We start from the raw sequence: 18336 nt of genomic DNA, 5'->3' as shown, positions 1-18336 counted from the left end.
ACAGAATTTGATAATTATTCCAGGAATGTAGGAATCTTTACAAAAAATGCTTAAAATTCTTAGTTAATTATATACTAACTGGCTAACATCCTGATTTTCAAGAATGGCAAGAAAGACGACACTAGAAACTACAGGCCTGTCAGTCTCAATTCAGTGCTTGGTAAAATCATGAAAAAGATTATTCAGGGAGGTATTGAAAACACCTCTGGACAATGCAGTCATTGATCTCAGCCTACAGGGCTTCATGAGGGCAAAGTTCTACTTGTCCAACCTGATTTCCTTTTACAACAGGCTAACCCACCTAGTTATCTATGAAATCCAGTAGATACAATCTTTTTGGACTTCAGCAAAGCCATTGATGCTGTGTCTCACGGTGTCCTTGTGGACAGAACATCCATCCCAGAGCTGAATAACCGCGTTACGCGACAGCTGAGCAACTGGCTCACAGCTTGGGCACAGAGAGTTATAGTGAGTGGTTGGTGTCTGGTCATTCGTGGGGTTCCACAGGGCCCCATCCTCAGCCCAGTGCTCTTCGACATCTTCATTAACAGCTTGGATCTAGGACTCAAAGGAATACTAAGTAAGTTTGCTGATGACACTAACTTGGGAAGCACTGTTGACTCCCTCAAGGGCATAGAGGCCCTGCAGAGAGACCTGGACAAATTAGAGAGATGGGCAATCACCAATCATATAAAGTTTAACAAGGGCAAGTGCCAGATTCTGCGCCTGAGATGGGACAACCCTGACGTGCCTACAGACTGGGGAATGAGAGGCTGGAGAGCAGAAAGGGATCTTGGTGTTGCGGTGGCTAAGTCTCACTTTACACCCCCTTAGTCGCCTTAAAAGTGGTCTCTCCTTACAACACTGTGCTAGGAAGTTCTCCCTTTGTCTAGATTCTGCTGGTCACTGGCCCTCTCCCCCTCCCATCCCTTTTCCCATTGGCTCTTGTTACGTCATTGAACCTTGCCTCTGCCCCCTAGCCCTCAGACTATTGGTTTTGGATGCTCTGCCTGCCTTTGGGAGTTTTCGGGATAAAACGGGCACGGGCTTTTGGTTTGGTTGTTCTTTCTTGCCTCTGCTCCCTTTGGGTGTGTTGCCGTTAAACGCCTCAGAATGCATGCAGAGAACCCCTCTTGCCTCTTTGTCTCCGGTTCGTGCACAGACTGTGTGTGTGAGGGGCTGTTTGCAACCACCTGCAAAGGTGAGACTGTGTGCATGTGTAGGTGCTGGCAGAGTGCCGCCTGAGCGGTCCACAAGGGACCCAGTAGGGACAAATGTGGCACCGATCCACTGAAGCCGTCTTCCATATCTGGGGGTCCTGGTTGATGCCAGGTTGAATATGAATCAGCAGTGCCCTGGCAGCCCGGAGGGCCAACCATGTCCTGGGGTGCATCAGGCACAGCATCGTCAGCCGGGCAAGGGAGGGGATTGTCCTGCTCTGCTCTGCACTGGGGCAGCCTCACCTTGAATATTGTGTGCAGTTTTGGGTGCCACAATGTAAAAAAGACATTAATCTATTGGGGAGCATCCAAAGGAGGGCAGCAAGGATGATGAAAGGTCTGGAGGGAAAACCTTATGAAGAGTGGCTGACGTCACTTTCTTTGTTCAGCCTGAAGAAGAGAAGACTGAGGAGAGATCTCATTGCAGTCTACAACTTCCTCATGAAAGGAAGAGGAGGAGGGGCAGAAACTGATCTCTTCACTCGTGATAAGTGATAGGACTCAAGGAAATGGCATGAAGCTGAGTCAAGGGAGGTTTAGGCTGGGTATTAGGAAAAGGTTCTTCACCCAGAGGACGGTTGGGCACTGGAACCAACTCTGTCAGGCTTGGTGCTGTGGCCACCCAGAGAAGTGGTCACAGCACCAAGGGTGACAGAGCTCAAGAAGTGTTTGACAATGCTGCCAGGCACATGGTGTGACTCTTGGGGATGGTTCTGTGCAGGGCCAGGAGCTGGACTTGATGATTCTTGTGGGTCCCTTCCAACACAGCATATTTTGTGATTCTATGTCTATAAATTATATCTTGTGTTTTTTTCTAATTTGAAATACATCAATGTATCTAAGTTGTCATCTACTTTAAACTAAGGCAACATGTGCTTTAATACTTTCAGAAACCTTACTAGTTGACTATGTCAAACTATCAAAAGAATTGGCAGAATAAGTGGAGATAATGATCCCTGTAAATGACCTTGAACTGTGGAGCCATAAATAGACCATAAATGCCATTTTCAAAATATGACATGGAATTTTATTCTCATTATACAGTATGCATGTAACTCCCAAAAGTGAGTCAAGCAGAGATGATACGTTCCCAGACTATACCAGCTTTACCATGAGAACAGAATGGGAAGTGAATTATAGTTTCTTCAGTTATAATATCTTAATAAGATATATATATGACGAACTGATTTATATGTGAAAAACTTAAAATGCTGACTTGTTCCAGTTGAGCTGCCACACTTCATGTTTTCACATTTATTGTTTTCACATAAACTGGTAACACTTTCAGTAATCCCTACTGAATCCCTTTAATTGCTACATGGAAGAAAAACAGAAATGTTACTTCAGAAAAAACTGATAAAGCACTACACTTTGATTCAGATTCAGATCAGGTAGGGACAATGAAATTTGTATAATGACCATGTAATTGAACTTTGTTCTGGTAACATACAGTACCTGGCAGGAAAATGCTGTCTGTATCCTTGTGATGTGTGGTACACAAAGGCTGTCCCTTTGTGGCTGCTTTTTGAAGCCCTCAGAATAGCCACAAGGAGTAAACTTTTTTTTTTAACTTTTGCTGCTAGGTCTATACAACTTCGGTCCAGTGGATATTTCCAGGCTCTTTTCTTGTTTATCCTAAAATATAAAGAGAAATAGAGGTGCTGAATTGCTTGGAACATCTGCGCAAAACTTGAAGGGACTGCAACAGAGGGGTACGAGGAAGGCTGCATATGAGTGTAACATGAACAAGAATAGGAAAAAGGGAAATGGCAGTTGTTTTCTTTCTGGACAGCAACTGTGGGAAGGCAGATAATTCAGGTGCAATCTATAGGAGTAACTTAACAGAAACCAACAAAAAAATTCTGGTTTTGATGTCTCGGTTCCTCAAAAATTACTAAAAGCTGTGGGAAGCAAGTTATTGCAATTTGTATCTTGTATCTTTCCCTGAGTTCAACACTAGTGAAATAAGTTTCCTTCAAATATATATAGGTCAATTAATGATTTCCTGCTCTAAGTTTATACAAATAAAAAATCACTGACAATTTTAAGTATGAATTGACTCAAATCCTACTATAATTTTAATTTGAAATGTGAGTTTCAGCACCCAGTAACTTGTTTCCTTGCCAACAGTAACTATGATCTCTCCCTTACAGCTTGTGTGTGTCTGTGTATAGAAACACAATATAAGTCTTCAGTAACAAAGCAATAAAGAAATCAAAATGGATAGACAATCAAATTATACTCCACTCTGAACATAGCTGAAGCAATCTGCTCTTATGCATCAGGCTTTGATTATAACTCTAATTCCTTCTTCACATAGTCTGCCTCCTATATTAATGTGTCAATTCAAGTACTCTTTACTCTTGTCCTACATTTGATTAAAAAAGAAAAAAATCACATCTGGGCTATATAATTTTAGAATAGGCTCCATTAGTAATGGTGACCTTGGCTGACCTTATTTTTTGTTTTAGAAATGTGCATATCACATAGTCAAATGAGCTAAAGACCCATTTTCTAATAGAAATGAGAACGTAATGGTAGTGAAAAGAGAGTGAGCCTGATCTGAAATCAGTGTGTAACATTCAATCATACAAGAGGGTAGGGAGAACAGGAGGCATGGATAATCCAGTAGATGTGGTTAGCGGCATGTAATATTCAAAAACTTCTCTCCAAGTAGTATGGATAAAGTATCTTCTCTTACCCCACTTCCGCTTACCTTGCAATATATAGGAAATAATGTGTAGCTCGGTATAATGATCAGACTGTATATAGGGGAGAATTTATATACATAAATTTTGTGCCAAACCTGCACAACTTTATGGTTCCAGCATGGTAAAAGTTGCACTGGGACATACAGTCTGGTATACCTGTATATTTCCTGATTTAGACGCCTGAAATCTTGAGCTTTCCATTCCAGGATGCTAATGATCATAAAAGGTATTTTGTACACAAATTCAAATAATTGCTTTCATGATCCTCAGAAAATAAATACTATCCACACATGTGAAGGTGGAGAGGCACATCTTCAAAAGCCGTGAGAAAGATTTTGTCTGCAGATGTTTATAGAGGAATAGTTGAGGGGGTTGTTTTTGTTTTCATCTTCTAAAGAGTCTAATCAGACTTACATGGCTTAGAAATAAGAAGTCCCAACAAGTCCAAAACAGATGTCAGGTCCCAGTTTTCCCAAACATTCAGCTTCTGTTATTCATTGCTGTAGTGTGTGGATTCCTCTGGGATTTAGGCCACCAAAACATGTTTCTTTACTGATGGCTGGGAGCCCTCCATGCACTGAAAAAGTGCTGCCTTTTTTCCTTTTTGAGTAACTTTAACCTTAGCAAGAAATTAGTTCATTAATAAATGAAGAGGAGTGAATTAATTATGAATTGAAAATGGCAAAGATTGAGATTCTCTGCAAGATTTCTTTGTCGTATATGCACACACAAACTAGAAATAAGGGGAGGTCATACAGAAATAATTTCAGGGCAGGACAAGGGAGCAAGTGAGGAAACAATTGAAGAAACAGAGCCTGGGGGATTTTCCGCTCTGGAGAATTTATGGCATTCAGTTTTGGGGTGAATACTTAACCTGTCACTTGCTTGCAAATGGGAGAAAGCACACCTGGTTGTACTGATTAGTAATTTGGGAGTAGAGAAGAAAGGGGTAGAGGTGGCAAGATAATCATGAGCCTTCCATAAATTTAACTTCTGCTTCTAGAAGCATAATAGAATTGTAGCAAAAACCATCTCTCTACACATATAAAACCATTTTGAGCAGGAAGTATCATGATTCTTATAAAAGTTGCTTTTTATCAGGCATGTTTTGAATTGTTCGTTTGAAAGTACAGTAGAAAATCAGTGGCTGTACAGACTGCAGCAGATGAAATAAAATATCTTTGGATTTAATTTCAGAGTTTAATCTCATTCTATGAAATCAGCTGACAAAAATTAATTTGCATTTACTTGAAAAGAGTAATAGCATATGTTCCATAAACAGAGCTGAAGGACTACCAGATGTATTAAAAATAACAATATATCAAACAATATAGCTATTTAATGACCTGTTTTAGGGACTAATAATTTAGCAGCATAAGTAACGTATTTCTTATGGAAATGGTAAAACATAACCATGAGTTCCAAACATCCAAAGTAAATCATAGAGAAAACATTGATTTAGAGTCAAGAGTCTTGATATACAGGCAAAAAAAAAAAAAAAAGAATGTGACAATATGGAAAGATGTCTGTTAAAATGGGTGAAATAATTTTGTAATTACTATAGACGCAGAAAAATTTAACTTATCCCTCTCAAGATTGTCCTTAAAAAGGAAAAAAATGCACAGGTGAATGAAAGAAAACCTGTCCGGAAACAGTTTTCTCTATTTTGCAATTTTGGCCTTAGTGTTTGTATTATTATGTTAATTCCACAGTCTTCAGAGAGCTTTTTTTCCCAGAAGTGGAATGCCTTGAAAAAATATCTTTGGAGGGAACTGTGAAGTTTCCCTCCTCCAAACCATCTTAATTAAAGATTTCATCAGAGAATCTGTCCTTACGTGGTTATAGATGAATCAGGCTTTGCTGGAGAGTGAATTACCAGATACATCATCAGCTTAAGGTGAAGAAGAGCAACAGAAATAGATGGAGTGACATATGGGAAAAGATAAAATGGCATTAAAAAATGCATAGCTTAGCTTCAGAAATGACTTCATCTGTGATGGGCTTTGACGATAGTTTGCAGCTATTGGGAAAAGTGTGAAATAAAAAGAAGGAAAAAAATTGTGTGAAACTTAGAGTATTTTTGTTTACACCAAGATTGAATTCAGCCATATGTTTTCTGTAGAGGTGGCTGTACATTCCTTTCAGCCTATATCCACTAGATATTTCAACAGTTTGTGCTCTGTGAATAAAGAGGGTATACAGACCTAATATTTCCCCAGCTCTTTGCCATCCATATCTCTTCCCAGATCACATTTTTATAGGTTTTGGAAGATTATTGTCTTCATTCAACAGATAGGAAGGCTTCCAGTGTGACTGCAGGAGCATACAGGTATCCCAGTGCAGGCTTGTGCATCACCTGCAGAGCCCATTGGAAAACCATGCCAAGAATATGATGGTATACTGGAAGGAGTTTAATTGCCTAAATTGGCTTATAAAAGTTTACACCAGAAGGATGTGACAGGGCACGGAATTGAACCTTCTTGACTCCTCACTTCCCATATTGATGTGTCATATTTCCTCCCTCTCTTTAGTTAGACGTGGTTTTATGGGGAGATTGGCATGGTAGGAAATACTGCTGTGGTGTGAAAGGAATCCTATCCTACGAACAGAAACACCATTCAATTCAGCCCTTTTACAAACAGGAATAGGTGAGCAGTTAGTCTGAGGTGGTAAGTAATCCTATTCCTATGACGATACCTCATTTTCTCCAAAAGGAACACAGATGTTTTAGCACCTGGAAGTCTCTTCATTTCATTGTGAATGCTGCACTAAACTGCATGAGGCTGTGGTCAAAACTCAATTAGTTTCAAATAATGTCTGCAATGTGGCCAAAATCTTCCTGCAGCTTTACCTTCAGGCTTCCCTTCTTCCTGCTTTTTCCTCTCAATACTTATAATTTTGTTGGGATGTGAGACTGGTTGTTGTTTTCTTCTCAGTGGTGCCAGGTGGTCACTTTTCCATCGTGGCAGTTTTAGTTAAGAGTCGGCTTCCTGGTAGCTGGATGTCTTTCCCCATTAGTTGGCTGTTGCTTGTTAATGATTGAGCTGCTGCTTCATGTTTACCACTTTCTTTTCACAGCTCTCATCTTGTTTCATCAGTTGACATGCCAGTAGACTCCCTGACAACATCAAGTATCTCCTTGTGCTACCTCCCCTCCTCTTGCTGCTTCTTCTCTTTCCTGTGCCTGGCATTCTGGTTGTTGTTCATTGGGTTTATTGTTTGGAACAAAAATCTGCATATCTTTGCTGCTTTTACTTCTGAGTTTTTATTGAGCTATTACTTTATGTTCTGTTGTATTGTTGGCCTTAAGATCTAGAATTGTACTATAGATAGGTGGGCTATTTGGAATTTTTGTTGCATATTTATTGTACATAGTAAGGCAGTGGATAATTCTGGGTACGGCATGGTGGTTAAATCATGGATGTTTTATTTGTGCAAATGATTTGGACATTTTTTGTGTTTCTGTTCCTAACCAGCTCTCTGTGAATTTTAATTGTTAATGGTGTTAACAAAGACTTGAGACTGGACTTTGCCATCTATTTCAGAAATGCAATACAGGTAACATAATTAAGCCTCTTTCTAAGGAAGCAAGATCTGTTTTAAATTGAAAGATATAGGTTAATTAGCATGGAATTTAGATCAGAGACACTGCACAGCAAGACTTTGTTTTTCAAATTCTGATCTTCAGAAGTCAATATGTATCTCTATTGACCATGCCAATGAACGACTGAATGGTGTGTTTTACAAAATCAAGACTTTAAAGTAGGCCGCTACAAGTGTCAAATCTTTTAGAGGAAGAATTGAAGCCAGAGTATTTACCTCAGTGGAGAGCATTAGTCATGCATTAATGGGCTTCTCTAAAATTTTGTATCTGTGTCACACAGTTCCATTTTTGTCAAAAAGGGCTCTCTGCTTGCCCTCTGTTTGCAAGGAAGGTGTCCTAAAACTATGACTGCTTCATGTATGCTTATAATTATTTCTGTTCTGAGGAACAGAATAACTCTTAGGCCACTAAAAAGCTTTTGCCTTTACATGCATTGACCATGTTTTTGAGATGAAATGATAGCAGCATGAGAGAAAATGTCCTGGGATATAGTGATTTTATTTTATTTTATTTTGTTTTGTTTTTTAGAATTTCATGAATACTGTATGTGTACTTTATTGTATTGCCACTATGTATAGCATTAATATGACAGCAATAGCTTATACTAAGTTATTACAAAACCCTGGGTTACAAGGGGTCTGCAGTAGCACTGTCTCCAGTGCTTTCCTGATCACCAGCACATGACTAAAAGGTTAAAATCATGTGACATGTGACATCCAAAACCAGCTGGTGGGACTTGGATGATGAAGCCATCTTTGATTGTCTGAGCTTCAGTTTTGAATTAGGCACTAAGCCAGAAGGAACCTTCTGACTTATGCTAGGAGCCAGGGTGTTTTTTATCTTGAGTCGGTGGGTACTAGCCCATGACTTGGGCATTGGATAGTTGTGTCCCTCTCACCTTTTTGTGTCCCTTTTCATGATTCAGACTGCTTGGCTCTTCCCAGCCTATGCAGAATAAAATGTCAGCTATTCTTTTGTGCTGTTCCAGAGCTTTACCAAGACTCAGGCGCTGTCAGAGCTGTCTGCAGTCATTTGTGTGGGAGGTGTGTGAGGGGACTTACGCATTAACTGTGCTGAAATAATTACTGTATTTGACTTGACTAATAAGTGGTATTTTTTGCCAAAAAAAAATTCTGGACAAGGGATAGAAGAGTGTTTTACTCATTTAACTCTGTACTCAATAATTCCACAACGATGAAAATATAAAATGCTTTGATGAAAAGAAGCAATTACTTCTAAAAGATGTAGGAAGCACTATTTAGGAAATAGGCACCATTTGTTATGATTTTTTTGCGCAAAGTTTAAACTCAGAATACTGAAGTCTTTGGAGAATAAAATGTTAAGTAATTCTGCAGTCTTATTTTTTTTTAGATGCTGCAGTTTCCCTGTGTTGCCATGGTAACATACTTTCTGTATAATTGCCAGGCTGCCTTACAGTGATGCAAATAAGCAAAGAAGTTGTCACATGGAATGACCTAGGCTTATATTTGAGTGGAGATTTACTGCCCACAGAGCAGCAATAACACCAAAGATATCTGTCACCTGCAGGATAAGGAATTACATGTTGCTGAAGTGCTGCTGAAACAAATGGCAGTGGATGTGAAGTGCTGGGACTTGCTGTTACGCAGGAGGACTAGAAGCCCTCCCCCAAGCCTACTCCTGCTGAGATTATTTTTTCTTGTGCTTTACATGAGTGGAGGATCAGAACTTTTACAGCTAACACCAGCCCTAAGCATGTTATTTAGGAATTTAATTTGTCTTGGAGATACAAGAAGTCTGGAGCAAAGAGCTTTGCAAAGAAAGAGTTACAGCTCTTACCAGAAAAATCTGGCCTCTTCTCTGAGATGAATTAGTACTGGGATCCAAAGAACTCCTCTCAAAAAGGGATGAAAAAAAGGGGAAAATTGTGGGAGAGGGAGGAGAAAGGGGAAACCAAAGGGGAACAAAGGCATTAACAAGTTTTCCTTAGTTTCTATTTGATGAAGGCAGCATTTACATCTTGCACTCTTCTTCAGGACACTTTTGATGTAAACCACAAATCCCAGTGGTTCCTTGGAATACCCCTTTACAGGAATCCCTCTCTTGGCCAAGCTTTCTGCCCTCAGTCCTCACTATATTGTGATGTTTTGCTCCATAAGGAAGAAAGAGCTGGGGTAATATCTGGTAATATCTTAGTGATGAGCCCTGGGCATTTCTGACAAGCAATCTGAGAGTGCTCATCACCACATTCAGCTCAGGCTAAAAATAAGTTTCTTAAAATACAAGTTTTAAAACATAAAAGTCAGAAAAAAAATTAAAACCCCCAAACCAATAAGCCAACAAAAAGTGTGGTTCTGCATCAGTCTTGGCACTGTAAGAATTCCCTAGTTGCTCCAAATTACCCATTTTTAGGACACAGTAAGTACCTCAGATGTTCTGTATACTTTTGCTCAGAGGTTTTCCTCTCTTGTTGGACCTCTTTGTTCCTTTGTTAAGTATGGATTCTGCTAAAGCTCCCTTTTTCACTGCCTCAGCATCTCTGCTAGGATAGGTGCTGGGGGATTACCCTATTTTGTTGGGGTTTTTAGCAGTTTTTTCTGTAAGACGTTCTTTTGGTCTTTGTTAAAACCATATTGTCCCTAGAGTGAGTTTCTCTCCTTGTGCTCACTTGACTTCCTTCTTGGTTTTCTTATGCATGGCTGTGAACTTACTTCCTCTCTTGTGAGGCTAATTGAACAATAGTGGTAAAAATGATGTTTTCTTATCCCTTGCTACCAGGGGTTAGGTTTATTTTCTCTTTCCGTCCAAATTTGCCTCTAATTATTTATAGTTGTAGCGACCTCACACAGATATTTCCACCGTGTTCCTTAATTAGTCTTCCTGGCTTCGGGCTCTTTCTTCAAATTATTTTAAGGTTGTAAGAGAACTCCATCTTCCTAGATTAGGAGGAGGATTCATCGTTCATGCACAACAGAGTGTTTGTGACTTCAAACGTCACATTAGCTTCTTTCTCAGAGACCATATGTGACAAAACAGTAAAAATAAAAACTCTGACATCTCCTGGTTTCTGTTTGTCTGGGAAAAGTCTTATCATTGAAATATGTATCATTGTGAATTGTGAGTTATTATGGATACATCATGACTGTTTTCTCCCTATGAAAGCAGACGTAGAATAAAAAAATAGAAGTGTAAACTAGGGGAGCTATTATACATAAAACTACAGGATAGATTCAAATTGCTCGTAGCCCACAGCCTCATGGGAAGCACAATGATGTTTTTTCCTCTTTCTTTTTCCCCCTTTCTTTTTTTTTCTTTGAGGAGAAAAGTATGGTAATTGAATAGCTGTATTTCAAATCATGATTGGATTTCAAGAGTAACTTTTTGCTTTCACAGTATGGTTGGTCTTCGTACTGTCTTTTTTGCAGGAATGGATTATGGATCCAGCTGGATTGGCAGAATGCAAAAAACAATGTCTGAACATATCTGACAGAGAATGTTACCTAAGAAAAACCTTTATCCATCCCTCCTATGCAGGAGCTGTGAAAACATCAGTATAAACATTCTGAGCATGCAAACTGAAGTCCATAGACTTATCACTGACACTCATGACAGGATAATTCAATTTTTGTTATTCAGGACACAGCTGTGTCAAAATCAGATTCTTCCTTTTTACTTATTTTAGAACTCTGATGTTTAAAAAAATGTACTAATTGTCACTGGATAAAAATGACCATGTCCATATTAATTCTCTATTAATCTTGCTTTAAAACTCTGGTTATTTTAAATGTAAGAGTTACAAGAAAAAAAAAAGTCTTTGAAGTTTCTGTACATGCCATCATTTAATCAGGAAAATCAGTGCAATTCAGAATCGTTCTCATTATAATATTTTACACATCCCATTAAAAAGAATGTGTAATTTGTTTGAAGCAGGAATAATTTTGTTGTTGTCTTTATAATGGCATGTTGGTCTACTACTTGTACCCAATGCTAATAATAAAGATAATAGTCTATAATTGCTATGTTCAATGAAATGCTTGTAAATGGGAACACATAAAATTATTGTGTGAACCTCAGTAAGGTAGATGAAAACTTGCTTATATGAGTCTGTTGGGGTTAAAAAGTGACTATTTCAAAAATAACACAGGAATTTTAAATTGCAAGATAAGTTTCTTTCCTCCTCTTTCTGAGTATATTCTGTTTTGCCCTTTTTCACATTCTCTTTATTTTGTTGTCCATCCTCTGTTGTTCAGATGATCCACTGATACTTAAAATCCCAAGGGAAAATATGAGACATTTTCAACTTATGCCAGCTCTTGTTTCATCCTCAAAACATCAGCAAAGAAATACTCTTCTCTCCCTAGTATTTCTGAAATAAAAAAAACCCCAAACAACCCAACTGTTATTTATTTTTTTACTTTCTTAAATCAGCTTAACTTTCTGTTAGTCATAGCACTGAAAATCATGAGGAAAGCTATGGATTTCCATCCTGAAAATTGCACCAATAATTTTTTAGGTATCTTTCTATGGGACTTCAGTGTATGAGATCCACTCTTAGGAACAGAGTGCCCAGACACACACACAAAATAAATGTGTGTGTTTATCTCCCATATCACTCTGGTTCTGCCACTTTTATGACATGAATGCAGAACAGAAACCCAGAACCTCAGGAGTTCTTGCCCTGCTGTTCCTATCAAAGTGCTATTTAGTCTTGGGCATATTACAATGACAGCTTGTTTCCATGCCTGTAACCCCTTCTGCAAACTGAGCAGGAAAATATTTCTTACAAAGTCGTCTCCCTGGGGTGTCCTAAGGATTAATTGCTTTAAGTGCAGTTCCTGGAACACATAAAGTTCCCTATAAGTATCCATCATTAAATGTTATATTGCCTCAAGTACTTAACCACATTAGTTTTTCTTACTTAAGTAGCCCCAGTGATAGCTGTTTCTATTAATTATTTTTACTATTTTGCATTATTCTTAAACACAAGCTAAATGGCTTTGGCTGTGAGAAAGCAAATTCACCAGACAGCTGCTTTCTTCTGTATTTAAAGTATACATACCACAGTCTTTTTTCATTACTTTACTCACTTAGGTTTATCTTTGTCAATGAATTTTTTACTCCAGTGATTTTCTGACTCTTATTTTTGTATTAGGGGAAGTGCTTTAAAATATTGGAAGTAAAAGATTTGCACAACCCAGTAGCAGAGAAATTAAGTAGAAGAGAATCAAAAAGCATCACACATCCTTGCAACTTGCAGAGGTTTCTCTACCAGTTTGAAGAATGAGGAAGGAAGACGTGGCAATGAAGATTTCAGGAAGCTATGACTTGAGCTGGCATGCAAAAAATAGGTATGTTTTTTAAACCGAGTTCATTAACTTCTAATTAATTTAGCATCCAGTTAAAATTTTGCTTAGAAGGCTGTTCTTAAAGCTCACTGCTTATCTACCATTTTTCTATTCCTTTCATTCACTAGAGCTGCCTCCTCTCTTCATGTGTAGTCTTACATATGCAGACAGAAATTTTTTGTCCTGGAGTCCTGCAGGCAGAGGGTTCAATTTCCTGCATTTTTCTGATTTCCTATTAGCATGCCTAGTGTATGTACAAAGGTTTCTAAACATAGTTAATACATTATCCAAAACCAAGTCACCCTGTCCTCTTGTCTCCACTTTTTTGAAAAGCATTTAAACAAGAGAATTTAAACAACTCATTTGGTTTAATCTGCATGAACAAACAGGTAGAGAGACCTAATGTGATGATCCAAATGCATTCCTCACCAACAAGGAAGGTACTTCATTCTTTCTGCTGATGTGGTTGCATTCCTATCTTCGGGATTTTCTTTGTTTCATTCTCCTTAGCAATTTATTTTGTAGTATTAGCAATGTCAGGATAACTCCAAATTTAGGAGTCTTGTCTCTCTCCTTATTTAAAATAAATAAATACTTTGATAAGTATCATCGTGAAGCTGGTTAATTACTTAGGACATTCATGGCTAGATCAAGATAACCCTGGTTCCTGATGTATATGAAATGTTCCAACCAAGATGTACTCCAGATCTTCCTTAAGAAGCATTTAATAGGACTAGAAAATAATTAAGGCTTAATTCCTCATATGTTTAAGCATGTTCCTTAGCTGGGGGACACAAGCAGTTCTATTGACTCCACATTCTTATCCGTAGCCTTTAATTTGAGTACCTTGCTGAATCAGAACAAATAATGAAGATGCTCAAAGGGAAAAAAAAGTTCATTTGTTCTAAATGAAAGAATAGACAAGATACATTTTGATTTTGGGAAAAATATGCAGTCCTTTCCCAATCCAGAGGAAAAAAACCTCAATGTATTGCACTTGCCAAGTACCAAAGGGATATTAAGGACTTATTACTTTCAAATTTAAAATCTGCCTTTGATTTATCTCAGTTCAAAGCCTTGGAGCTGTAATAAATTTCTGAATGACCTTATCTGGCTTCTGATACATCCTTGGCAAGGACACATATATGAGACAAATTAAAATCTTGGACATTCTGTATGAGAACTCTTATCCTGGGATTCTGTAAATAAATATCTTGCTTATGGATTTAAACTAGCCTATACTCATGTATCAACCTATTTGTGTCTCAGAATATGACAACATATTGAGCATATGAAGCTGCCCAGAAACTGAAATCACAGGTGTTCGGTATACCAGAGATCACAACCCACATTTTTCTGTACAAGCAATGATACATTCCTATGCAGCCAATGCTCAAGGTTCAACGGGAGAACTTCCACACTCCCAGACCAAGAGTCTTAATTACTCAGAAAAGAGCCTTAAATTAATCTTTCAAATTCATCTTTAATTCCTCCATGGCACCTTAAAAATTGCACTATATGTACAATTTTACAGCTGTCAGATCACCTTCTTTGAGTGTGAATATGGTTTTCTTGTGGCAAGCTAGCGGTTGATTAAAAGAGCATGCAATTCACTGTTCTTCAACAAAATGTTAAGTTACAGGTTTAGCGGCAATTCTTAGATCTCTGGCTAAATTAGGTTTTCCAGTAGGAACATCTATGGATTCCAAACGTGTTCATATATAATAGTAGAAGCTAAATATGTGAGATAAAGATTTTGGCATCATGAATCAGAATTGATACATTATTTTTGACTTTAGAGTTTGAGCTTGTGCCCTTATGCAAATTTATTAAAGAATATTCCATTGATTTTGAAGGGCACTGTAACAGGGTAATCTGTTTTTTGTACGCGTAACAGCATCTGGGACCAGCCAAACCTGTTAAAGACCTGCTATTTCTAAGAAATCAAATTCTGTGAAGCATCACCAGCTTTGGCTGGGATGGTGCAAGAAAGAGAATACAGGTTTCCTAATGTTGTGATTATCTGCCCATTGAAGGGCATGTTTTTATAACAGAAGAATGTTTAAGATCAGGACAAAACTTTTGATGACTTACCCTTTAAAGTACTTTATGCATAAGCTGGGGTCAGAGACGATGCATTATTTGGATTCTATCTAATGGAACTCTTGTTTTTTTAAGCATTATAAGTTTTGATGTTAGAAACTTTTTTCCTCTCGTGACTTACTCATCATAGTGGTTCACTAACTGATGACAATGATCGTATATCATCCTTTAGGCACTGAGTCACTCTGGAAATGTGGATTTCCTGGCTTCTTCTCAAGAGAACAATATATTGAAAAGACCAAATAGAGAAGATGGGAGAACAGTTCTTAACGGTATATTTCTTAGGATATCAGTAGGAGAGAAATTATGACTATGAAACTTAGGGTTGACTTCCCAAATAGCTTTGTCCTTACAACGTATTAAGTCCGTCTCTGAAACTCTCCCTCTGGGGCAGTAATGACTTGCATTAGGAGTCTGAGATACATCTACCAATAGCCCGATAGCCTTAAAAAGCCCAGTGCACTCAATTGTTTGTACTAAGAAGGAAATGCAGACACATTACATGTGATCCACCATTAGGCTAAAAATTCCTAAAAGCAAGCAAAAAACCCCAGGTGGCTGATGCTTTTGAATAAATAATATAGAAAGATTGTGAACCACTGTGGTTCAGTTATGGTCCAGCTATTTACTAAGTTTACAGAAAATGGATGTCATGACACCTTTTGGGCACACAGTCCATTCTGGAAAATTGGTATTTTTCTGATCCTTTTGCTCTTGGGTGCACTGGAAGGCATCCTATGCTGTGGCACTTTTTTTGTCACGATAGATGAAATAAGCTCTTACTCTTCATGGCTTTTTCCCCTGTCTGTTGTCTGAAAATAAGTTTGCTGCTTGTGTCTTATATACACCTTTCCTCAGTCTTGTACTTGCTTCACAAATGTGGGCCAAATACAGCAAATTCAAGATAAACAAAGCCAGAAATGTACACCTTCAGACTGAAAATGAATCCTCTTTCTGCAAGGTATGGAGTCCTTTCCTCAAGCTGCCAGAATTAATTGAGTCAATGGACACATAGAATCACAGAATATTCTGAGTTGGAAGGGACCCACAAGGATCATCAAGTCCAACTCCTGGCCCTGCCCTGACAATCCCTGAGTCATACCAGCTGCCTGAGAGTGTTGTCCAAACACTTCTTGGACTATGTCAAACTGGTGCTGTCACTGCTTCCCTGGGGAGCCTGTTGAAATGCCCAACCACCCTTTGAGTGAAAAACCTTTTCCTGTTACCTAACCTAAACCTCCCCTGGCTCAGCTTCGTGCTGTTTCCTCGAGTTCTGTCACTGGTCACCAGAGAGAAGAGATCAGTGTCTGTCTCTCCTCTTCCCCTCACGAGGAAGGTGGAGACTGTGACGAGGTTTCCCCTCAGTGTCCTCTTCTCCAGGCTGAACAGACCAAGTACCCTCAGCTGCCCCTCATACAGCTTCCCCTTAGGATCTTCCTAGGTGAGATCCTGTCCTGATACTGGGATGAAAAGAAAGTTCACTGTGGCTAGTCAGTGGTTAATGAGAAAAAAATTCTTCAAATAAGAATTAAAAGATATGACCTGATACCTAAGTTCCTTTATACATAACAGTTTGTGAACACATAATTAAACACTCATTTGACTGTGGGCTTGATTTATGGCAGACCAACTCAGGAATTTACAATCAAGTTCCAGTCTTGCCTATTTAATTGACTAATGAGAAACTAACTTGTTGTAATTTAATAAAACTGAAAGCAAAAAACATTTTCAAAGTGTTATTATTTGTATTGGGATATGGATTATAAAATATGCAAGATGACCCTCATTTCTTGCTGGATTCCAAGACCCAGGCTACTTTTCATGCACAGCTTCTTTTTTTTTCCTCCATAGTAAATCTCAGTCTTTCTTTTTCAACAGAGGCTCAACATATTCAATCTTGAAGTCTTATACATTGTGAGCACTCAAACTGCTTCATTGTCTATTTTTCCCAAGATTACCATCACTTTCTCCTTTTCCCCAGAAAAAAATATAGCTGCTAATGTCATCTCCGTTCACGGTATCTGTGAATATATTGCTACTACTCTTTCTTGGAATCTCCATATCCACTGCTTTCCATATCAACATCTAGAGCAGTTTTTTAATGGAATAAGTAGCAAGGAGAAAAATCATTACCGTTCTTCATTTCTTGAGATATTCGTAAATGTTAACTAAAATCCTTTGTGCAAACATTTTTTTATATGTGTATGTAAGGTTATGACCATTGAAGAAATTGTTCAGTCAAAAAAAGCCTCAGAGCAGAAACGATATATCTGCTGGTGACACGAGACTTACTGTGTTTCATGAGTGAACACTGCACAGTATCACTAGGGCTTCATTGCAGAATGTTGCTGTATTATTGTTCAGTTACAGACAATAAATATAAATACGGTATCTAGAAAGAAAGTAGCTGAAGGACATACTATATTTGTTCCTGATCTTAGAGAAAGGTACAAAGAAATATATTTGCTACTGTCTTTGGCTTTTGAAAGAGATTTGGTGCTGAGGCATTATTTTTACTTTGAAAACTTCCTTCTTAGAAAAGGTATCATTGTTAAAAAGCCATGTTGGTAGAGTACAGCCCTCGTGCTGGCTGCTTTCCTAAATCAGAATGGCTGAGTGTGCTTCATATGTCTTGGCAGTGAGGATACCTTGCACTACTACCAGAGAAGTTGTGGATGCCCCATCACTGGAGGTGTTCAAGGCCAGGTTGGATGGGGCTCTGAGAAACCTGGTCTGACAGAAGGTGTTTCTCCCTGTGGCAAGGGGGTTGGACCTAGATGATTTTTAAGGTCCCTTCCAACTGAAGACATTTTTGGGTTCTATGATATGCTAGCACTCAATGAAAAATTAGCAGCAGAAGCATCTCTAGTGGCAGGTGGGAGAAGTGGGAAGGCATGACTAGGAAAATGCAACAGTGCAATTTCAAGATAAAGTTAAAAAGCATTTTTAGGAAAAGATCCAAACAAGGGGGCCAATAAAAAGTCCAGCATGATGGTAGCAAGGATTATCATTGCCTAGCAGCTATTTATTTTAGTGTTATATAGGAATTATAGCTGTGTGGCAAACCACGCACAGGGAGCAATTAGTGGATAAAAATAACATAAATCCAATCCAAAAAAAAATAACATAAAAAACGGTGGTTGGAATCCAATCTAACTTCAGAAACTATTCTTTGTCTAACTAGCTAAATTGAATTAGCTATTAATAATGCAGTGACCTTTTGAGACATTCAGCCCGTAGAAGTGATTTACTCTTGATATGCCCAGAAAGCAGCATTCTAAAAGGATAAGCAGAAGTTTCAGACTACAGAGGTTTCTTGCTGCTTATGTACTTACGGCTCCTTCACTGAAAAGGAAGCAGAATGTATATGCTGG

General features: G+C 38.4%; 1 long non-coding RNA gene across 2 annotated transcripts in view; it reads right to left on the bottom strand.

The window, feature by feature from the left end:
• The window catches only part of LOC108449153, a 45881-nt gene that overhangs the window by 7560 nt on the left and 19985 nt on the right, over positions 1-18336 (bottom strand). For both annotated transcript variants that reach the window (XR_001865286.1, XR_001865285.1), the window contains exons 3-4: positions 2676-2855; positions 302-558 (exon numbers count right to left, since the gene is read on the bottom strand). This is a non-coding gene — a long non-coding RNA (uncharacterized LOC108449153). The remainder of the gene's footprint in view (positions 1-301; positions 559-2675; positions 2856-18336) is intronic.

Source organism: Corvus brachyrhynchos, unplaced genomic scaffold (genome assembly GCF_000691975.1).
Source record: "Corvus brachyrhynchos isolate BGI_N302 unplaced genomic scaffold, ASM69197v1 scaffold17, whole genome shotgun sequence".
Taxonomy (NCBI): Eukaryota; Metazoa; Chordata; class Aves; order Passeriformes; family Corvidae; genus Corvus; species Corvus brachyrhynchos.
The sequence above is the reverse complement of the archived record's forward strand: the minus strand, read 5'-3'. Positions and strand labels throughout refer to the sequence as shown.